Source organism: Eurosta solidaginis, chromosome 2 (genome assembly GCF_040869045.1).
Source record: "Eurosta solidaginis isolate ZX-2024a chromosome 2, ASM4086904v1, whole genome shotgun sequence".
NCBI classification, from domain to species: Eukaryota; Metazoa; Arthropoda; class Insecta; order Diptera; family Tephritidae; genus Eurosta; species Eurosta solidaginis.
In genome coordinates this window covers 140,576,508-140,601,634 of record NC_090320.1, presented here as the reverse complement: position 1 = coordinate 140,601,634, position 25,127 = coordinate 140,576,508, and the positions used below count along the sequence as shown (strand labels likewise).

Sequence of the window (25,127 nt, the reverse complement as noted above, 5' to 3'; positions counted from 1 at the left end):
TCGCAAAGACAGCGGAAAGCGAAGCGTGTCGGGACGGGTACAGGGATCTACTGAGGATCTACAAGCGTGAAATTACCAGGGCGAAGAGAAACTCATGGAAAAGTTTCTGTACGGACATAGAGTGCTCCAGCGAAACAGCACGGTTGAAAAAAGTCCTAGCAAAGGGAAACATAGTCCAGGGACTAATAAAGAAGGAGAACGGGGAATGGTCACGTAATAGTGAGGAATCTCTTGAGGTGCATCTCGATACACATTTCCCACCGGGAGACGGTTTAGAAGAGCCAGCAGACATCACTCACACTTCAATCACGGAGCTAGTAGTGCCGGGCTTGGTGGCCGATACCAATATCGAGTGGGCAGTGAAGACGTTTTCTAAGTTTAAATCCCCGGGTCCAGATGGTATATTCCCGGCCATGCTACAATTCTCAAGTAGGGCGGTCGTGGAATGGCTTAAAATAATATTCGATGGGTGCATAAGACTGAATCATGTACCGCTCTATTGGAGAACTGCTCGTGTAGCTTTTCTGCCAAAGGCGGGGAAGATCGGTCAATTGTATCCCAAAGACTATACACCCATTAGCTTAACATATTTCTGCTCAAAACCTTTGAGAGGCTGATAGATGTGTACATAAAGTCCAACGTGGATGAAAACTGCTCTCAACAACACATCATGCGTACACCAAAGGCAAGTCGGTAGACACCGCATTGCATAGGGTGGTAATAAGCATAGAGAGATCCCTGGAATATAAGGAGTATGTTCTAGGAGTCTTCTTGGACATTGCCGGGGCTTTCAATAATGTTGCAAAATGGGCGATTATGGATGGTCTTAATTATATTAAAGTACATCCTGCTTTAATCAGATGGATCGGCTGCATGTTAAATTGCAGAAAGATTACATCACAATGGGGATTGTACGTGGCCACGAAATCAGTGGACAGGGGCACGCCACAGGGAGGGTGCTATCACCTCTGCTGTGGACGCTGGTCATCAACCAACTGCTCAGGCAATTCGAAGACGGATCCGTAAAACTTACGGCTAAGGCATATGACGTTGCAATTGTCATAAGTGGAAAGTGCCTTCCAATGATTAGTTCTTTGATGGATCGGGAGCTTCGGGATATTCATACCTGGGCATCTAATGTCGGCTTGAAAGTCAATGCGGAGAAGACGGATATGGTCTTGTTTACAAAGAGGTACAAGGTCCCAAATTGGACCAGGCCCAAGTTAGGAGGGGTGACCTCACAGGAGAAACCTTGCACAAAATATCTAGGAATCATCCTAGACAGTAAGCTGTCATGGAAACTCAACGTGGAGGAGAGGGTCAAGAAGGCCTCAACGGCACTCTATGCATGTAAAAGAATGCTGGGGTTTTTGCAGCGATTGTAGCCCTATTCCATACTATGGAGTTCTTGTTTGGTGGAAAGCCACACAAAAAACAACATACCTCAAAAAATTAGAGGGGGTATGCAGGCTATCGATGCTTAGCATTACGGGAGCCCTGAAAACAACCCCGACGGCTGCACTGTATGTCATTCTGCACATCCCACCAGTAGACCTGGTACCAAAGAACAAAGCGTTAACGACCGCAACCAAGCTCGGTGCTTCGGAGCAGCTTGAGCGCCGACCATATGGCCATAGTAGTGTAGCGTCACCAATCACAAAACGAACAGACTACATGATTCCCTATCTGCGCTTCGAGGGAGATCTTAAGGCCACAATAGAGGTGGGCGGTTGGCGGAAGGGTACGCAAATGGACGAGGCGATACATGTGTATACCGATGGTTCCAAAGTAGTGGAAGGAGTAGGGTCTGCGGTATACTACGCTGATCCGGAAATAAGCAGATCCTACAGGCTGCCGTAATACTGTAGCGTTTTCCAAGCGGAAATATTAGCCGCAACCAAAGCAGTAGAAACCCTGGAAGAGAATAGCTTAAGCTGCAACCGTGTTAAATTTTATATTGGCAGTGAAGCAGCAATTAAGGCACTAATCTCGCATAGCACAGCATCTAAATGCGTGTTAGAGTGTAAGCAGTCTTTGGAGAGAATCGAGACAGGGAGAAGCATACATCTATATGGGGTCCCAGGACATATGGGAATAGATGGGAATGAAAAAGCGGACGAACTAGCTAAAAAGGGCGCATCCCTTGAAGCTTGCTCCGTAGATGTCCGAATTAGATTGGACGAGATTAAGCGAATGCGAGAGGTCCACATGATCGACCAAGCGGGAAAGGCGTGGGTTCAAGCGCGGGGCTGTAAAGTGTCGAAGATTATGTGTAGGTCTTACAACCTTAGACTAACACAGTTGCTTCTATCATTAAAAAGAGAGGACTGTAGACTCATGACGGGTATTCTGTATGGACACAGCCTTCTGGCGTCACATGCCTTTAAATTAGGCTTGGTCAGTGATAGCAGATGTAGGAAGTGCGGGTTGGAGAAGGACACGATCAAGCACGTTCCGTGCTCGTGCCCTGCACTTGCCAGGCTAAGACTCCAGCTATTAGGATTGATACAGCTTTCAGATCTAGAAGCAGCAAGTGGCTTAAGTCCTAGGAAGCTTCTAGTATTTGTCAAGAGGACGGAGTTATTTTATAACATAGGTCCTGGTTTTTGATAGGGGTTTTCAGTTTGGTCGTTAAAACAAACTTCTGGTAACACTACGGACTCAATCAGTCTATGTGAGGTCCTCATGGACCGGCCAGTTCAACCTACCTACCTACCTTGTTTTCCTGAGTTTTTCCGAATTCGCAAATGTCTCTCTTATTTTCTTTGCTTTTGAATGCAACCCGACTCTAGGAAATTTAAAAAAAAAAACTTTATTAGGCGCGTTCTATTCTAAGCGAGCACGAAAAGAACACTCGCTTATTCATCGAATTACATTCAAAGCAATAACACTAACTCGCTTATTTTATCCAGTCCTCGCGAAGTCGGCTATCAATAACCGAGTTGAGAGGTAGTGTTGAAAATAGAAAAAATTGCTCTATTGTGAATGAAGTCTAAAATACACCAAGGAAATTTTTTGACATATAGAACTATCGCAGCCAACTTCACTCAAAAAGCGCAAAACAAAACAAAAGAAAATAAATCTTTTGTTAATTGCATATATATTTTATGCTGCATAATGCCACAACAGCCGGTCTATCCTCCGCAACCTGGTCCACCTGGTTATCCTCCACAACCTCAGCTGCCAGGTTATCCTCTACAACAACCAGGTGGTTACATGGGTCAAATCATGCCACCAACACAACCTGGACAGGCGCCAATTCCCAGACAGCCACCCATGCCGGGTCAACCCCAATACCCAGAAGTCCTGGTTATAAGGTATGCTTATACAACTAATATATTTCAAATATTGCTGACGATTATTTTTCTATTATTTTCTTTAGCAACCACCTGCACCTGGTCTGGTATATATCAACAGCCGCAACAGTATGATGAAGCCCAACGCCATTTGGATCCCGATCAGATGCCAAATACGATAAGCGAAATCTTTGAAAATCAAAATAGCGCTGGTTATGCTTTTATTACTAATCAAGAGGGTTTATTACCACCACTGGTGACCACAAAATATGTGGTAGAAGATCAGGGTAACTCCTCGCCTCGTTACGTTAGGTATTGATATTCGAAATTAATGTTTTGTTTGGCAATTATTTGTATTGTATACTTGCAACAGCTGATTTATTAAAAACAACAGCTTTGTCCTTTACACTTACCATCTCACCAATGGCACGCACGGTTGAGGGTGAATATGAGCCACTCATGTCCAACATCAACGCTGTACGCACTACATTGGGTCCACGCAGTATGGACAAGCATATTGTTGATTGCAGTGGTAAGGCCACAATTTCAAATGATGGTGCAAACATTATGAAACTATTGGATATCCAGCCGTAAAACTCTAGTCGACATCGCCAAATCTCAAGATGCTGAGGTAAGTTTTTTGTTATATTAGAATGTGTGGAATAAAAATGTTTCTCTTATCAGGTCGGCGATGGCACCACTTGAGTAGTACTTGAAGCAGGTGAAATCTTAAAACAAGTTAAGCCATATGTTGAGGAAGGCGTGCATGCACGTATCATCATTAAAGCTATATGTAAAGCATTACAATTATGCATGACCAAAATATGACATGGCTGTACATGCCGAAGCGCCAATCGAAGGAACAACAGCAATGTGCTTCATTGGAAAAATGCGCTGCCACAGCAATGTCCTCCAAACTTATTCATCAACAAAAAGATTTCCGTTCTAAAATGGTTGTGGACGCTGTACTTTTCTTAGATGGATCCAACGTCATACAAAAAAATTAAATCGCATTATTAAATATAGAATAGGAATTCAAGGCTGAGCGTGATAAATCTGAAGTACGTATTGATAATGTTCAAGAATGCTGAATAGCGTATTCTGTACAATAAACTAGCTAAGTGAGGCGCCGTTCTAGTGTTATCTAAACTACCAATTGGTGATGTTGGTACACAGTATTTTTCAGGTTGTGATATGTTCTGTGCTGTTCGTGTACCAGAAAAAGATTTGGAACGTACAATGAAAGCTTGTGGTGGTGCTGATATGACTACAGCTAATGATATTAATCCAAGTGTTTTGGGTCACTGTGATTACTTTGAAGAACGTTAAGTTGGTGGTGAACGTTTCAACATTTTCCAAGCTTTGATTGTGGGTTTGACATTGATTTTATTTTCATAGTTTATAATTATTTAAAGGTTGCGTTAATGCTAGAACATGTACATTGATTTTACGTGGCGCTGCCAAACAATTTTTGGAAGAAACTGAGCTTCGTTACATGATGCTATAATGATTATGCGGCGAATCGTTCGTCTGAGCTATCGTTCGCAATACAGAATGAAGCCTTTAAATTGTTAAGTAATATAATGAAAAGATTGTGTCCTACTCCCGAAGAAAAAAACTATAAAATTTGTGTCAGTGAAATGATAATTATTGGTCTTGGTTGTTAGTTTTGAGGCATCGTCTTCGAGTGCCTTCTGATCGTATATGCCGGTTCTTTTGCATTCTTTTAATTGCATAAAGTGCCGTTGAAACCTTCCTCACCCTCTCCTCCACGTTGAGCTTCCATGATAGCTTACTGTCTAGGATGATTACTAGATATTTTGTGCACGGTTTCTCCCGTAGGGTCGCCCCTCCTAACTTAGGGACTTTGTACCTCTTTGTAAACAAGACCATATGCAACGTCATCTGCGTAAACCGTAAGTTTTGCTGGTCCCTCGTAGAATCCCCTGAGCAGTTGATTAATGACCAACGTCCACAGCAGAGGTGATAGCACCCCTCCCTGCGGAGTGCCCCTGGCCACTAATTTCGTGGCCGCGTACAATCCCCATTGCGATGTAATCTTACTGCAGTTTAACATGAAGTCGATCCATCTGGGTAAGGCTGGATGTACTTCCACGTAATTAAGACCAGCCATAATCGCCCATTTAGAAACACTGTTGAAAGCCCCGGCAATTCTTAAGAAGACTTCTAGAGCATATTCCTTATATTCCAGGGCTTTTTTTATGCTTATTACCACCCTATGCAATGTGGTGTCTACTGACTTACCTTTAGTGTACGCCTGTTGTGTTGTGGAGAGCAGCTTTTCATCCACGTTGGACTTTATGTACACATCTATCAGCCTCTCAAAGGTTTTGAGCAGAAATGATGTTAAGCTATTGGGTATATAATGTATCCCACACGTGACCGATCTTCCCCGCCTTTGGTAGGAAAGCTACACAAGCAGTTCTCCAAGAGTGCGGTACATGATTCAGTTTATGCACCCATCGAATATTATTTTGAGCCATCCCACGACCGCCCTACGTGAAACTTGTAGCATGGCCGGACATATACCATCTGAGCCCGGCGATTTCACCACCACTACGAGGTCCTCAGTAGTGTAATTAGGCAGCATATATGAATGCGGCTGTTTTCTTACCATTACTACAGCTCGCACCCGTCTTTCCGTTTGCGCATAGTAAACACCAAATCCGCGCGCGCTAAGTCCAGAAACCTTTCCTCCCGATGAGGGCCACGGCTCCTGGATCAGCGCCACGTCAAACGAACCCTCCTCAAGGGTTAGGAGTTCGCTCGACGCCACTTTACTGTGTTGGAGGTTTATCTGTAGGACTCGCAGCACCAATGGCTGTTTGTCCCCCTCCAGCACCTTCATCGTGACGTCGTCGTCCTCCCCTTGCCCTTTTGGTTTAGAGTGTTCGAAGCCCCCTTCAGCCTCTTGTAACTGTTGTGCCGGGTGTTCCTATGTGCGACTCACAGCACGCTATCATCTTCACACCATTATACCATTCCCCCAATCAAAGGTTGGAAGGCGCTTACTTGGTTATTCCTGCATCATCTTAAGCATTAAGCTAATAAGCTCTCTTTCTACAGATCTCCACCTTTCACTAGTCATCTGTTCGAAAGGACTGCTACGATCAACCAGCGCCACAGTCAGTGACTGCTTTCCCACATCACTCATCTTCTCGGGAAAAGCCGGCGTCTTAGTGTTAATTCCCTTTGGCACCTCCGAGAAAGCCGGAGTCTTGGCTTTAACTCCCTTTAGCACCTCCGAGAAATTCGGAGTCTTAGCGTTATCTCCCTTTGGATTATCTCCTACTTCCGTAGTTGGAACTTCCCTCTGACTCGCAGCCTTCGAGGCTATTGGGGCCCATCTGTCTTACAGCTTTGGGCCTACTTGTCTTGTCTATGCGACTGCCCTGCCTCTCGGCTCTGAGACTGGGTCATTTCTGCCTCTTAAAGCAGGCTTGTCGCCTTCCGCCGAATGTTGCCTCTTCATTCTGCCATTCGACGCTTCTTCCTCGTACCGGTTTCAGAACCGAGGGTTTCTAGCAGCAAACCTTTAAACTGCTTTCGACCTACTTCTACCGCCTCATGGGCCCATTCCAAGCGCTCGATCTCCACTTTTGCTGGGGCGACCACTGCCCACAAGCGTTGGACAATTCTTATTGATGCACGGTACTGCGAGAGAGCTCTTTTACTTCCCCTGCCCCGTACTCTTCTTCACTCTTCTACTCATTTGTGTGCTTTTCCGGAATTCTTTGAATCAGCACTACTCTCGCTCGCCGAGTCCGACGCATCGCTTAATGCGTATTCGTCGTCCTTGGATTGCGACTCAGTCCTCCTCATATCATCCTCCTTATTACAATTTGGTAATGAGTCGTTCATCTTGGTCGTACGACCACCATCCCGACAAGGCGGGCTCAGCGGTCCAGTATTATATACGGGGAAAGAACCGTCAGCCACAGCAGCGCCCCTTACGGTGGTAAGGCCATTAATACTTCCCGAGGTGGTCCGGTTTCGGGAAGGCTCCGTTCGAATACAGCCGAATTTATCCCCTGGCTGCAAATCGTCCAAAAAGGCACGGTCCGCATAACACCCTGGATTAGGGGGTTGGCAGTTCTTGGTCACCGACATCCCGCCGCCCTCCTATGAGGCGAAACGGTGTAGATGCCAGTCCTAAACAGCTCCGCCACATAGTCGGGCGCTATGGACATCGGCTAAGTCCTCACACCAACGACAAGGTGCCTACCCTAGTGAGGGAGAGATTGGAGAGATAGCTGTTTATTTTATTACAAAGCTCATCGATGTAGGAAACAATAGCATAGGCGTAGAAACAATAATGATTCCTTCTGGTGGTAAAGGTAGCTATTGATATGTAGAAGTTAAACAGAAATTTGAATATGAGTTTTTTTTTAAGTTATTGCAAAAAAAGCGTTGAGGATTTTTAATATCTTACGAGGTACCTTCGTACATGTTTCTAAGAATGAAGAATGGGACCTATTCAAACTTCGCTATACTTTAACATACAATAATTTACCCCATTTTAACACAACTATCATTTTTTGATTTTATTAAATTTTATAAAATGTTTCTTCCTCTACAGTGCAATTTACTTATTAGATGGTAAAGATGGTTTCGCATTATCTCCGTCAGTAACTGTGACAAGGTGGCCACAGCGTGACTCGGAGCGTCTCTTCAATAGCTCTCTAGTGGTGATGGTGACAGCAGAAAAACCCAACTGTTTACAAATGTTACACTTCAAAAAGAATCAAAATATCTGCCATTGCGTCTACGGCTCAAATACTCACAGTATATGAATGAATCGAACGCACCTAATTGTCTGCCTAACGGATAGTATACATAATCAAATCGAAAATGTGCTTGCACAGGAAAATATTTCAATTGGAAAACAAAAACCAATTAAGACAGTTTATTTATTATTAAAGTACTTACATTTCTTTATATCAACTGTATTAATTTAAGTTGCAATTTGGTGTGCATATATAATAAGGGATGTCGTGATACGATTGCTGTCGGAATTAGATTTGAAACGAATCAATACTCCTGCTAAGGGTTGCAGAATTATTGCTTGAATGATTAGTTCATATTTTACTTTACTTATTAATTTTAAATTCAATTACGACAGCAATCGGATTCCACGACACCTTTTAATATTCTTGATCTGAAAAAAGAGTAAATCTAATAAAAATTTCTACTTAGCTTTAAGTTGTAGGCTTAAATTGATTCAAATAATCAAATTTTTTATTCGAAACCATGGAAACAACTCAAATTTTACATGAATATAACACACTTCTGAATTGTCCAAATATAAAGTTAGCTGCTGCAGCAATATAGCTCAAAGCAATTAATATATTTTTATGTTATTATTAAAGTATTTACTTCTTTTGTATATTAAATGTATTAATTTAAGTTGCAATTTCATGTATATATGAGGCTCCAAGATGCAAAACCAGATGAATTCATGATATGTAAAACTTAGAAAAGCACAAAAAAAATTTAAATTTGTTACGAATGAAAATTGTTATGAATTTTCAATACGGGTTTTTAGAATGTTGCTAGGCGATGCAATATTGTCGCAATTTAAATATTATTTTAAAAAATCTGGTTTTGCATCTAGGCGCCTCATATATAATATTCTTTATTTGGAAAAAAATTACTAAATCTAATGATATGTTTTAAATAAATTTGTTGGACTGAATACCTTTTTCTTAAGCTTAGTTTTACTTTCAAAAAAGTTGAATCAAATTTTTAATACTTGCGATAAACATAAACCTGTGAAGAGAAAAATAGCAGCGTCAATTTTCAACAAATTTCGTCAATTAAATACTTCTTTTTTTATTTCCGATATTTGAAGAAAAGCTTCTATGAACTTTGCAAACCCATCTCAAAAACGTTTTCAAAAATTTGAGAAAATGTTACCTAAATTTGAACTTTTTATTTGGGGTTCTTAGAACTTTTTTGAGTATACAGTTTTGTCAATTTTAGTATAACAAAGTACACGTTTTATTTTTATTTTGCATTGATTTTTGAGTATTTTTTTTACCGAAAAGTCTTTCAGATTTTCTTTCATAAAAAAACTCTTCCACAATTTGTATAGAAGAAAATCTCAAACACCCTTCAAAAAACCTCAAAAATCAACGAGAATTTTTAGAGACCTATAGCATGCATGTGCTTTGTTATACTAAAATTGATTTTGCTACAAAATTGTATACTCCAAAAATGCACAGAATCATAAATAAGAAGTTCAAAATTTCGGTAAATTTTTGCGTTTTTCGAAAACGCTTTCGATATTGTTTTTCATAGCTTCAGTTAAAAAAAATCAGGGAAGTTTTTTCGTGTAGTATCGGAAATAAAAAAAAGTATTTAATTGGTGTAAGTTCATTATTAAAATGTTTGATGTTTATTAATCTTAATTATGAGTTCGAAGTCGCAGTCCTATAGCTTCCGTGCTGTCATATGGTGTGAGGGTCAGGAGGTGTGATTGTTGTTGTTGTTGTAGCGAAAAGGTTGCTCCCCGAAGGCTTTGGGGAGTGTTATCGATGTAATGGTCCTTTGCCGGATACAGATCCGGTACGCTCCGGTACCACAGCACCATTAAGGTGCTAGCCCGACCATCTCGGGAACGATTTATGTGGCCACATTAAACCTTCAGGCCATCCCCTCCCTTCCCACCCCCAAATTCCATGAGGGGCTTGGGGTCGCCAGAGCCTCGTCTGTTAGTGAAACAGGATTCGCCGCGGATAGGTGAGGTTGACAATTGGGTTTGGAGAAGCTATATATTGCGCTGGCAACCTGAAGAGTTGCGTTACACATCCCCTTGAATCTGATATTTTAGTCGCCTCTTACGACAGGCATACCTACCGCGGGAATATTCTGACCCCCTAACCCGCTGGGGTTAGCGACTGGTGGTCGGGATTGCTACTGTTCGCACATCGGGAATTGTAGCTCCTAAAAACAGCCGAAAAAACTGGAGGCTACCTGTGCAACTAGAGGCATGAGTATTAAAAGAACCATTATAGCAACGGTAAGTCGCCTTTGTGCGTGACCGCCAAGGAGCCACAAACTGCGCCGAAATATACAGACAAAAGTGTGACCATTTTATGTATCTATTTATTTTCAGCAGACGCTGCACTTCCAAAGACCGGGGTTATGTTCGAAGCCTCTCTGGAGTAAGTGAATGAGGGACAATCCCTCCGCAAGGAGCTACTCCGTAAACCTCTAATCCACATATACTTACGTAGTTGCTAACTAATTTTAATCTCTTATTTAAATAATTATATGGAACTGCATTTATTACAGTTTATATAATGTTATTTAGTTTTATTTTCTGCTTATAATTTTTGATTCATAACCCATTAGTTTAACAGCAAGATAACTTTAAAATACACTTGACGAATGCGTTAAGGGCTGGTGAAAACTGGGAGGATTTTCAAAATTAATTTTATAAAATATATTGTTGCAACTCATACATATTAAATGTTGCTGTGTTTCAACCCAAGTACATGCCACAATCCCAGGTATGGCTTTGTACGTTTCTTGAACTAAACAAGCATCCATTTGGTTACCGTAGCTGAAATGCAATTGCGCCACCTGCTCTTCATCTGTAAAATACAAGCAACGCCTACGTGGTGCATATACGTAATGACTATACTGTGCTCCTGTATGGCGGTAGCCACGGTTATACCACACACCCGGACTTGGCATGGCGTAGCCCAGGGTTATTTTTTATAAGCGCGGCCGAAGGCCGCCAATGCAGAAAGGTGTTCTGCGCAAAAATACTATGGATTTCACCCCCGGTTTCGGAGGGACCCGTGGGTATTTTTTCGGTTTTTCGGTAATATCTTTTGAACGGGTAAAAAAAGTTAACTTCCGCTTTCGGATTCTTAATCTGGACGCGAATACGCGTCTTTTGATGCCTCACTCGGAAATGTTGGCCCAAATTGCGGTGGGTACCGTAAACTGCACTATTACCGTGCCTTTTCACTTGCTACGTAACGTATACAGCTAAATCCTACATTGGGTGCAGGAGCCATACAACGTACGCCACCTCCAGCATCATTTAGCCAGTCAACTGCATGTATTGATTTTACCGAACTAAAATAATAAACCTGACCGTTTCGCATAAGTAACAAAGCATCCATTTCTAGTATGAATATATCGTTCGCAATTTGGTCAAATTGTTTTTCTTTGTACGTCACGCTCTTTGAATACAAATTTAATCAAATATTCATCATTCCATGTTACAAAAACCGTCTTTCCAGCATCTGTACCATGATTGGTTAAGCCAAGCGGCTGGAATAATGTATCATCGTCAATAGACCACAGCAGCTTTTCGAATTCCTTGTCATCAGCATCTTCCCAAACAACCTCTACCTCATCTATGTCCATTGCCACTATGGGTGGCCCCTGTGATGTGCTTTCACATTCTGCTATTACCAAACATTGAGAATCACTCATTATTTACTAAAATTCGTCGTCTTCGCATATAAAATCATCCCTATTATCGGACATTACAGTAATATAAATAACAAAGAAAACGTCAATAATAAACAACAGATGATTTTGACAGCTGAAATGTTCCCAGTGTTGTCAAATACATGCAGGGAAATTTTAACCGAGTTTGGCGTTCTTTTCGCACTCGCTTAGAATAGAATGCGGCTATTAACACACTTTATTTTACTGTGCACATGAAGGTGCACATATGTATGTGCATATAAACGCAAAAAACTATAAAAAAAGGTATTTTCTTACCAAAGTTATAATCTGCATTGGCGCTCCGTATGTACGGCTGGAACGTATGGTGATTGTAAAAAAAAAACAGAAGACTTTCTGTTTTATTATAAAGAGACTTGTACTTTATAGTTTGAACACTTTTAATTAAAACTAAAAAAAAATTTATATAGGTACGAAAGTAGAATGGAGAGAAAGGACATCTGAATATATGTTGAGCCATGTACCACAGTACACCCCCCCCCCCCCCCCCCACACCTAGAATACAGGTATACCATACACTCAAGTTTTGTTTGGCTTGATAGCTTTGCCATGGTAAACTCCTCTTTTGCTGCCTTCGTTATCCTCTAGCTCATACAAGCAGTTACCTTTGATTGCTATAACTTTTGCTTTTACGAACTTGGGAGCAAATTTTGCTCAAAATCTTTTTGAGGCATCACTTTGGACAAAATTCCTTCTATATACTATATCACCGACACTGAAAGTTTTTGCAGAGCTTCGCAGATTGTAGCATTTAGCGGATTGTCGAAAAGCTTTATCAATATTTTCCTAAATCGTGGTGCGTATGAGTTTCAACTTATCATTTCTGTTTATGTCGTTATCATCCATCGCTTCCAGTGTCCTCAAAAGTTTGTAGTCCTCGGCATGCGAAAGCATTTGCTGTCCGAATAGTGCGTAATAAGGTGAGTATCCAATCGATTGGTGGCAGGTACTTCTTATCGCTTCAGCAATATCAGGAAGATGTTTGTCCCAGAGTGTCTGATTATCTTTTAAGTAGGCTCGTATGCCCGTTATTATGAACCTATTGACGCGTTCACTGGCATTAGCTTGTGGACTGTATAAGGCAGTATACGTGTGACGTATACCCCTCTCCGTGAGCATAGATTTGAATTGTGAAGATTTGAACTGCTTGCCATTGTCACTTAAAATTGTGTCAGGCGTGCCAAATACACTGAAAACGTTTTCTTTCATGAAGCTGCAAATAGTTGATGTGTTAAAATTTCTTACTCCTTTTAGGAGTGGAAATTTCGTTAAGTGGTCTAAAACGATAAAAATCCAATATTGCCCTGCTTTGATCGAGGATATGGGCAAAGAATATCAACGTAAAGTTTTTGAAACGGCCGTTGGACTGAGTATTGGGCAGACATAGGTGATCGAAGCGTTGTATTAGGAGATTTGATCTGCTTGCAGATGTCACAACATAGTTTCTAACATCAATCGTCATATCTGGCCAGTAAAAGTTAAGTCTCAGCCGTTCCAACGTCTTCGCTATGCCACCGTGACATTTATTGGGGGGGACTATGAGCCTTTTCCATGACTTGGCATTCCAAGGCTTTTGGAATCCATAATTTCCAGTTGAAGGATTCCCGTACAGGGTCAATATTCGGGTGCTCGATTCTTTTATAGAGACAACTTGTAAATCGGGTAGACGTTCGTTATTGGCTCGGACGTAATCTACTAGCTTTTTATATTCTTCGGACTCGAATTCGACGGACTTGGTATCAATTATCGGACAGATTTCCAACTCACTAACTTCAACATAATTTTGTCGCGAAAGGCTATCAGGTATTGTATTTTGGAACCCTTTGGTCGATATTGAATTGATATCCTTGGAGTTTTAGTGACCAGCGAGCTAGTCGACTAGATAAGTCTGTTTAACGCATTAGCCATTTTAAGCTCACATGGTCCGTGACGACGGTAAAATCTTGTCCCTCCATTACGCTCTAAACTTCTTTAAGCTAAGAATTGCTGCCAAGCACTCTAATTCGGTAACACTATAGTTGCTTTGCGCTTTATTGAGCTTCTGCGAAATGTAGGCAATTGGAACTTCAATTCCATAGCCATTTTTTGCGACAAAACCGCGCCAACACCTAGTTTATATGCGTCACATTGTATAATGAATGGCTTGTTATAATAGGGACTGTTTAGAACGGGTGCGGTACATAACATATTTTTCAACTTATCAAATGCACTTTGAGCTACTTCGTTCCATGCGAAGTTTTTATTTTTCTTTAGCAGGTTCGTAAGTGGAGTAGTAACTGCAGCAAAATTATCTACAAAACGGCGGTACCAACCAGCCATTCCGAGAAAACGCCTCAACTGCTTTACGTTTGTAGGTGCAGGATAATTAGTGACGGCCGCAATTTTGTCGGGATCTGTTTTGAGTGTACCGTTTCCAACGATATATCCCAGATATCTGACCTCCTTAATGCAAAATTTACTTTTTTTTATTTTGATGGTTAAACCTGCTTTCCTTAAACAGTGAGCAATTTCTGACAAAACGGACATATGGATGTTAAAATTTTCGGACACAATCAAAAGATCGTTTAAGTTGACAAAAACTTGGTTTTTTAATTGAGGAGGGATGACGCGATCCATCAAGCGACAAAGTGCTTGAGGGGCGTTGCATAAGCCAAATGGCATTACACAGTACCTACAAAGCGGACGATTTGGGACAGTAAAACATGTGAAATCTCTGGAGTTCTCTGCTAAGCGAATTTGCCAAAAAAGCACGACGCAAATTAAGTGAACTAATATATTCAGCCTTTGGTATTCTGCTTAAGCTACCGTCAATATGAGGTAGGGGATAAGCGTCCTTAATGGTAACGCTATTTACTTTTCGCGAATCTAAACACAGACGGACTTTATTCGGCTTTTTCACTAGGACAATCGGACTAGACCACGGACTATTAGGGTATTCTTCAATTACCTCTAATTTAATCATTTCGTCGATTTCTGAATGTACAAGTTTTTCTGCGGCAGGGGATATGGGAAAATACCTCTGTTTGATCGGACGGACATTTGGGTGGAGCTCAATAGCGTATTCCATTAGCGATCTTTTCCCTAAGCCTTCCTTTTCAAAGCTTGGGAATCGGTTCTTGACTAGTTCAAGGTGTCGTTGTTGCTCAAAGGTTAAAGGAAGGTTATTTTCATTTTGCTTATCAGGAGGGGCTGCGATCTCGGAAACTACCCAGAAGTCAATGCCTAAAATTACTTTTAGTGACATGCTAGGTATCATGAAAAATCAAATCATTTCAGTGTTATTCTCGAATTTCACTAATAGATCTACAGTACCAAATACTACTTGTTCTTTACCGTCAGCGGTGCAAATAGATGTTGAATGCCTACGAAGTTGTTTAATTCTGCAAATATCTTTGGCCAAAGATGAACCTAAGCATAATATTTGAGCACCACTATCAGGTATTCCCAAGCATTCCTGATCAAGAATTTCAATTTTGGCGTAAGGTCTCAAATCTAAGTTCTTTTTTTGTATGGCGCTGACAGTCTTATACAAAAGCTTACGAGTTTCTTTCACATTTTTCCAAAACTCTTTCACACGTGAAAATGAGCGAGTAGGACGCGAAATAAGTTTAGGGTCAGTATTGAAAATTTTCTTTTTAATATCATTGTAATTTTGTAAGCGAACCTCATGAGGTACAATCTTATGAACAAACGGTTGACTGCTAGAGTAATTCGGGTGTACGAGCGACTTTACGCAATCGCTATTTTTTTGAATGTTTTGGTCAGTAATTAATGTTACACCAAAGTCACTGTTCTTCATGCCAGGGAGTTTACCTAATGTTTGTTTTGGTCGTTGCGAGGAATCTGCTTTGACACCTCGCTCGGCTTCGAGTTTCTCGATTTGCAATTTGTGCAAGTAGGCCGGTAAACATTACTAGTGCCGCAGCCGTAACAAAACACAGTCCTATCTGCAAGGCAATCAAAGTAACGGTGACCTTCTTCCTTGCAATTCCAGCAGATAGGTTTAGTCTTATTAGGATGTGTGGAAATTTCATCAATTTCACAATCCAAACTTTCTGTTACTTCCTCTTCACATTCGTTTACATATCGCCGGGGATGTGGCCGTTGCTGTGATGTCGACGAGGCTGTGTTAGACTTCTCAATCTCATTTATGAGGCTTTCACCTTTAAGGAAAAGCCTGCGCAACTCTGCTAAAGAGGTAATGGGTACATATAACAGTTTTTGGCGTACACGCGGTGGCAAATTGTGCTCCAGTATTTCAATTAACATTCGGATTCCATTAATTAATATTTCCTTTAGGATAGCAAACAATGAATATTAGTTTTAAAATATTAATATAGTTGAATAAATGCTACACTATATTTGAATTATGAATTATATCTTAGCTTAAACTTATATAGCTTAACTACCTAAGGTAAATCAAAAAAAAAAAAGCAAAATTTCATGGATAATTAGCGGCATATTTGCATATATACCTATATTGATGCTATAGTAATAATAATTTGGTAAATCCACATTGCTCCCTTTGCCTAACCTAACTTAAATTCATTGAGAATCCTCAACCCTTGGAATTTGAGCTACACAGCTCCCTTTTTCTATCATTAAACATTCCCAAATTTTAACTCTAAATATGCATATATATTAGGTCGGGTCGATTTGTTGGGAGGCAAAAAAATCGCCCATTGCTCTGTGAAAATCATATTCTAGGGATCAAAATAAGATACTTTGCCGAAGGAACCATACCTCTAAAACGAATTCTGATGTCCCCCCCTTTGGGTCGAACTTGCAAATTTTGAAAAATCCCACTTTGAAATGCCTATGTTTTTTCTTTTTGGAGTTTATTTTTCTCTTTAGAAATTTATTTAGTCAGAACATATGTAAATGAAAAAATGAATTTAACTTAGGAAAGAAAAGAAATTAGAACAAATTATTAGAAATTAGCGTTTTTACAACCCCCTTTTAAAACCAAGGCATCACTGTGAGGCATTTGCATGTCGTAAACATAGTTGTGTGGGTTTTTTATTCAACCGTTTTAAAAAATGAAGGTATCACTGTGACACAATTGCAGATCGTAAAATTTCTTGTGTTGTTTTTTTAAGCCACCACAAGACACAGCAGGTAGAATTGAAATTGCCCCAACCCAAAAGTTCGTCCCAAAGGGGGGGGGGGGGGGGTACATCAGAATTCGTTTTAGAGGTATGGTTCCTTCGGCAAAGTTTCTTATTTTGATCCCTAAAATACGATTTTCACAGAGCAATGAGCGATTTTTAAATCGACCCGCCCTAATATATATATATAACCTAAATAAGAATAAATACAGAACGTTGCTGAATAATAATATTTTTTTTTTATGTTGCGTTGGATAGCACCTAAAACTTTTAGTTAATTGTGCGAAAGCATATCTTTCATCATACTGAATATTACATACGTACATATGTATGTTGGTTTGGTTAATTTTGTTTTTATTGCTGTTGAGTTTTCTACTATACCTTTTTTTTAAATTCTTCAATGGACATGTGCTACGCATTTACATCTATATATATATATATATATATATATATATAAATAAGTAATTTTCTTTTGCTTTAAATGCGTATTCCTACCTGTACACATATTTATACTAGCAGACCCGTCAGACGTTGTTCTGCCCTAAATTTGGTCTATCTGCATACATTTTAATAAGCTTTTTCCGTCTATCCCTGCCCTCCCCCGCTCTTCACTTCTTCTTAGTCCTTTTATTCTCTCCTCCCTCCGTCTTTTTCGCTTCATCTATCTCTATCTTCGTCTCACTCTATCTCTTTATCAGTCTCCTTCCCTCTTTTCTCTTCTCTGAAGTTTTTCCCATTCTTCTTCATCCCTTATTGCCAGTCCCAGAGGGTGGTATGTATTTTGTTGCAGTCCCATTCCGAGTCCCACTCCCACTCCTAGGCTCAATCCTGGCCCTAGTCCTAATCCCAGGCCCAGCCCGTCTCTGGTCTACTTCCCGGAAAAAAAGGACCGTAAATACTAATATAGGGAAATTTATATACCAAATTTCAGGCAAATCGAATAGGACGTATAAATAGGTATGTGGGTATTATTAATTCATGTCTTTATTTCGGTTTCGCATGCATATTTATCAGTTTTGCCAGGTTGATGCGACTAAATCGAATATCACAATGAAAATTACTTCAAAGCACTCAGCAACAGTTTTCATTTGATATCCATATTACAAACACATACTCTGTACTAAAGCACACATCAACAGCTTCAATTTGATACCTATAATGTAAAACAACATCCTAGTCTTACCCTGGTCCACGTTTTGGCCGATATTTCGAGACCATAGTCACCAAAAGGTATAAAAACTTCCCTGTACTAAAGCTCTCATCAACAGCTTTCATTTGTTATCCATATTCTCTAAACACATTCTAGGAGCACCCGCGTCCACGTTTTGGCCTATATCTCGAGATTCTAGTTACCCAGGGGTATAAAGATTACTCTGTACTAAAGCATACATCAGCAGCTTCAATTTAATACCCATAATGTAAAAACGCATCCTAGTTTTACCCTGATCCACGTTTTGGCCTATATCTCGAGACCCTAGTCGCAAATACATAGGTATGAAAATTATCATGTACTAAAGCACTCACCAACAACTTCCATTTGTTACCCATGTTGTATTACCACTTTCTAGGGGTACCCGGGTCCACGTTTTGGCCTCAATCTCGAGACCCTAGTCACCAATAGGTATGAAAACTACCCTGTACTAAAGCACTCATCAACAGCTTTCATTTGTTATCCATTTTCTATAAACACATTCTAGGGGTACCCGCTATATCAACATTCAAATTGATATTTTAAAAGAATCTTTTATTTTGATTTTAAATATAAAAATTTATTTTTGTTTATTTTTGAGTTTAAATATTTTCCAACTAATTAGAATTTTCTTTTTTTGAAGTTATTCAAAATTTTAAGTTAACACGAAAACTCAATTAAAATTATTTTAAAAGTTAAAGTAAAGAGTACAAAGTAGTTAACACTATATTTACTCCCCCTCCAAGAAAATTTGAAACAAACAAATTATTAATTAATATTAAATGTAACCTTTTTTTGTTTTTTGTTGTTTAATGTATTTGTATTTAAATTAGTATTAATAAGTATGTTTGCTGGTTTAAGTAAATCAATTGAAATATTTTTAATAGTATTATTGTATTGAATTGTAAATGTTTTATGTTTCTTAGATATAACTTTAAAAGGCCCTTCATAAGGTGATTCTAAATTAGATTTACGAAGAACTTTAACAAAAACATACTCACAATTTTCTAATTGTTTAGGAACGAAAAAATTTTCTTTGTTATGGTGAAAAACTTTAGAACGAACAAGCGAAAAATATTCTCTTATTTTATGAGAAGCGTCATTAGAAAAATCATGTTCTTTATTACTATTTGAAATAATTAATTCACCAGGTATTCTAAGTGTTTGGCCATAAACAAGTTCAGCAGATGAACATTTTAAATCTTCTTTAATAGAAGTTCGTAAACCAAGTAGAATGAATGGTAAAATGTCAGACCAATGAACCGAGTCGTTTGATGCTATAATTGCTGCTTTTAAAGTTCGATGAAATCTCTCTATCATGCCATTTGCTTGGGGATGGTAAGGAGATGTATGAATTTTATGAGAACCTAAAAGTTTAGTTAATTCTGTAAAAAATTTTGAGGTGAATTGTGAACCTTGATCTACTGTAATATTTAATGGTATACCAAATCGTGGTATATAATTTTGAATAAAAGTTTTTACTATAGTATTTGTTGAAATATCTTTAAGCGGATAAGCTTCAGGCCAACGTGAAAATCTGTCAATAATTGTTAAAATATAACAATTTCCATTTGAAACTGGAAGAGGTCCAACAATATCCATATGAATATGTTCAAAACGGCCTGATGGTATTTGAATTTTTTGGATAGGAGATTTAGTATGTCTTGAAATTTTGGATTTTTGACAATTGATGCAAGATGAAGTCCAATCGTTAATTTCTCTACGCATGTTAGGCCAATAATATTTATTTTGAATTAATTTTCTAGTTGTTCTTATACTTGGATGAGATAATGAGTGAATTTTGTCAAATATAATTCTTCTCATAGAATGTGGAACATAAGGTCGAAAAGGTTGTAGAGAAACATCACACCATATATTTAAATTAATACCTGGAATATGAATTTCCTTTCAATTATTTTTAGAATTTTGATCAGAAATGGTTTTTTGTAAAAATGTATCAGTTTGCTGTTCTTTATATAAAGTTTCTAAATTTATATCTTGAGTTGAAATTGGATTTATTTCTGGAATACGGGAAAGTATGTCGGCAACTATGTTGTCTTTTCCACGTATATATTGAATATCATTTGTAAATTGAGCAATATATTCAAGATGACGTAGTTGACGAGGAGATCTATCTACTTTAGAATTTAGAACATGAATTAAAGGTTTATGATCAGTATAAATTGTAAAAGTTCTACCTTCAAGAAAATGTTTAAAATGTTTAATTGAATTATAAATTGCCAAAAGTTCACGATCAAATGTGGAATATTTAGTTTCTGTTGTAGTTAATTTTCTTGAAAAATAAGCTAAGGGTTCTAGTATATTATTGCTAGTTTGTTGAAGAACTGCTCCAATAGCAACATTTGATGCATCTACTGCTAATGATAAAGTACCATTTTTGTCGAAATGTGTAAGTAAAGTATTTTTAGCAAAAAGTTTTTTAACATTTTCGAAAGCTGTTGTGGTTTCATTTGTCCAATTTAATTGTTTGAGTTTGTTTTTAATTGCATGTGTTAACATTTCATGCAGAGGACTAAGTTCTGTTGCTAACATTTTAATATATCTGTGATAGTAATTTATCATACCTAAAATTTTTTGTAATTTATTTATAGAAACTGGTTTTTCAAAATTTGTTATGATTTCAATTCTATCTAAAGATGGTTTAATACCTTCGCCTGAAATTTCGTAACTTAAAAAATTTAATTTATTTACACCGAGAGTACATTTTGAAGGTTTGATATTTAAATTATATTCTTCAAGTCTTTTGAAAACTGATTTTAAATGATTTATATGTTGATCTTCATTATCACTGGCAATAAGAATGTCATCAATGTATGTAAATACAAAATCGAAATCAGAAAATACTTCATTAATAAAGCGTTGGAAAGTTTGAGCACTGTTTCGTAAACCGAAAGGCATTCTTACGAATTCAAACATTTCAAAAGGGGTAGTTATTGCAGTTTTATGAATGTCTTCTTCTGCCATTGGAATTTGGTGGTAAGCACGCACAAGATCAATTTTGGAAAAAAATTGTTTGTTTTTTAAATCAATTGTTAAATCGTGAATATGTGGTAAAGGATACCGATCTGGTGTAGTAATAAAATTAAGTCTTCGATAGTCTCCGCAAGGTCTCCAATCATTTGGTTCTTTTTTAGGAACGAGATGAAGTGGAGATGCAATAGGAGAATTTGAGGGTCTGCATATACCCGTTTTAACTAAAAATTCAAATTCAGCTTTAGCAATTTTAAGTTTGATTGGATCAAGACGTCTGGGTTTCGAAAATGGTAAAATACCTTTTGTTTCTATCCTGTGAACTGTATGGTGTTTAACTTTTTTAGTATAATCTGGTTCACAGGTAATAGATGGAAATTCATTAAGTAATTTTGAAAACTTATTTTCGACAATAGGAATTTTGAGTGAGAAAATATCAGAAAATCCAGAAGATCCAGTAACTTAAATTTTTGTAGTAGAATCCATTATTTCTTTATTTTTAATATTGACAATAATTCCGAATTTTTCTAAAAAGTTTGCTCCTAAAATTGGTGTATCAATATTCGCAATAATGAATGGAAATTCAAAATCTCTTCTTAAACCTAAATCAATTTTAAGTAGTTTTGTACCGAAAGTTTCAATTGAAGAACCGTTTGCTGCAGTCAAAGTAAGATCCGAATTTCTTTTATAAATTTTAAATTTAGAAAAAGGAATAACTGATACAACTGCGCCGGTATCGATAAGAAAATTAAGTTTATTGAATTTATCAAATATGAATAGGCGACGAGTAGGTTTAATAATAGTTCCATTATCCGTCACCGTCATAATAGATCGTTTCAGTTTAAATTTTGTTCGCAATTTGAATTATGATTTTGATTAAAATTGCATGGGGGTATACATTTAAGAGCGTCATTCTTAAATTTTTTGTGATACCAACAAATAGTTGTTTGTGAATTAAATTTACGATTGTTTGAAAAATTTCTTGATCTTGAAAAATTTCGAGATTTAGATCTATTTCTATCTTTAGATCTTGAACGAATATATAATTGATTAATATCATTAGAAATTTTATTTAAATTTTGATAAATAGCCGTAGTTAATTCAGTTAAATTTTTAACGCATTGTTCTAAAATATTATTATTTATACTTGAGACTACAGGAGATTTGGAAGAATGAGGTTTATTGATTAAATCAAAAAGTTTGTCAGCTAAAATAATAATTTCATCTCTGTTTTGATTATTATTGGAAGTCAAATGAATTTGTATTTCTTGTGGTAATTTACGAATCCACAATTTATAGAGTAATTCTTGGCTAACTATGGAGTCAGAACCTATAAGTGATTTCATAAATCTGAATAATTCAGATGGTGAACGATCACCAAGTTCAGTTTTTGAAAATAATTGTTCTAATCGTTTTTCTTCGCTAAGAGAAAATCTTTCACATAGAATTTTTTTGATTGTATCATATTTATTAAAAAGAGGAGGAGGGTTAATAACATTTAAAATTTTAGATATAGTATCTCGTTGAAGAGTAATTAGAACATTTTGAAATTTTAAATTATCATCATTGATATTGTTAATTTCAAATTGTCCTTCAACAAACAAAAACCAGGCATCGGGAGATTCTTGCCAAAATTGTGGTAATTTAATAGATTTAGGAGAAGAAATATTTGTAAAGTTATCTTGTGTTGAAGTATCTTGTGTTATATTAGAGATATTGTTTTGTGTTGTATTAATGTTAGAATTTTGAGTTGTATTGTGAGTCATTGTGTTATTTGAATAGTTGTTGTTTTGATTTTCCGAATTTGTAAACTTACGGGTTCGTATTTGTGAACATAGAACCATATGAAAAAAAAAAAAAAAATTTAATGAAAAATTTGAAAATTAGAAAATATTTAAGATTTTTTTTGGAAAGGGAGTTAACAATTTAAATAAAATATTTAATTTTATATAAAAAATAAGTAAGTTTAAATAATTTATATAGAATTTTTAAAATATAAAAATAATCTTAAAATAAATTTGAAAATTTGAAAGGTTTAAAATTTTAATTTTAATTATAATTGAAAAATTTTTAATTTAATATTAAAATAAAAATTATACTTACATAAAATTAATTTTAATAAAAAATGTTAAAAATAATAAGTAGTTGATTGATGATTGTAGAGATTTTAAGGGAATCAATTGCGATTTTTGGACGTGATAACAATTAAATACATCGCTGTTGTTGTCTATGCAATGGCTTTGTTGTTTTCTTTATAAATCTTATCATTTTCATCATGATGTCTTATACTTTAAATCCGTTCTTGTGTGTATTGTGCATAAAATTGTTGTAATAGCTCTTGTTGTAGTGAAGCGGATAACTCAACCATTGTTTTTAAGCGTAGTATGTTTTTTAAGAGTTCTTTATTAATTAACAAATCGTAGAAAAATTTAATTTTTATTTATGTTGCATAAAATTCATAGCATGTCTACTAGTAAATTTCTGTTATAAGTACTTTGTTTTTATTTAATTGTTGTTATTTGTTATTGTTGCTCTTTTCTTTAATGGACATTGATGTTATGGTAAAAAGGTCGAAAAAAAAAAATGTGTTGTTGATGCTATAAAGTTGTTATAATTGATGGTTGATATTCTGTTGAATTGTCGCTACATTATGTTGATATACTTTAAATTTCTTGTAGTTGAATATTTGTTGTTGCATTTCAAAATCTTCGAATAAGGCGTAAATATCAATGATAATATAGTTTGTTTAATTCACTCGAAAAATTTAGCACAATGTATAATGTATGTGCACGATATATAATGTATATTCATTTAAAGTAATTTGCACTATGCAGTTTATTTTAACTCAAAATGTTTATTTTAAAATTGAGTCGCTAAAATATGTCGTGGTACACAAATTATCGTAGCACAGGAATATTAATTTAAAATATAATGTTGCCGTTTAAAAGTCAATCAAATAACCACACATAAAAAAAAAAAATTGCAATTGTAGGATCGCAGGATAAAATTACATTAGTCTCGCCACTTTTCTAGTTTGCTACAACACTGTTAAAGCAATTCATCTGTTTGCGGATTTTAATTTCTTCGTATTTATTTTTCTTTTGCTTTAAATATGCAAACTACCATTTAGGTCCGTAGGATCGCCAATATATCAACATTCAAGTTGATATTTTAAAATAATCTTTTATTTTGATTTTAAATATAAAAATTTATTTTTGTTTATTTTTGAGTTTAAATATTTTCCAACTAATTAGAATTTTCTTTTTTTGAAGTTATTCAAAATTTTAAGTTAACACGAAAACTCAACTAAAATTATTTTAAAAATTAAAGTAAAGAGTACAAAGTAGTTAACACTATACCCGCGTCCACGGTTTGGCCTATATCTCGAGACCCTAGTCATCCACGGGTACGAAAAATACCCCGTATCAAAGTACTCACAGCTTCCATTTGATACCCACATTGGACAAACATATCCCAGGATTACCCAAGTCCACGTTATGATCTCAAGACCCTAGCCAGAACGGGATAAAAAGTATCATATGTCTGTCTCCTGGTTCTAAGCTACCCCTCCACTAATTTTCAGCCAAATCTGTTCTTCCGTTCTTGAGTTATAAATAGTGTAACTAACACCACTTTCTTTTATATATATACACCACATTAGAAACTTCAAAAATAACAGCATTTCTCCACTATTTAATGGATGTTATTATACATATACACCTTTTCAATCACTCTATCTACTAAAAAAAGCGCATCAAAATTCGTTGCGTAGTTTTAAAGGTTTGAGCATTCAAAAGGACATAGAAAAAGCGACTCTGTTTTATACTACGTAGTGATAGTGATACATGCAAAAATACCAAAAAATAAAACTTTTGTTTAAGTATTTTAAGGAAATGTTCAATATTTTTACGAAAGAGTATTTTTCGAGAGATGTATGCATTCTTAACCATTTATTATAATTTGTGTATGTACATACATATGTATGTCCAGCTGATATGAAAACACATACATATGTATCTACCTATAAACCTA

General features: G+C 36.9%; 1 protein-coding gene and 1 long non-coding RNA gene across 3 annotated transcripts in view; one reads left to right on the top strand and one right to left on the bottom strand.

Moving 5' to 3' along the window:
• The window catches only part of Apoltp (Apolipoprotein lipid transfer particle), a 2,338,027-nt gene that overhangs the window by 606,543 nt on the left and 1,706,357 nt on the right, over positions 1-25,127 (bottom strand). The window lies entirely within an intron of this gene.
• LOC137240261 (uncharacterized) lies at positions 3,154-8,832 on the top strand. 2 transcript variants are annotated; one of them, XR_010949664.1, is made up of 5 exons: positions 3,154-3,317; positions 3,383-3,608; positions 3,670-3,927; positions 3,981-4,357; positions 7,897-8,832. It is a non-coding gene; the product is annotated as an uncharacterized lncRNA (long non-coding RNA). The 2 variants fall into 2 exon arrangements; XR_010949663.1 differs by having other exon boundaries at positions 3,383-3,927.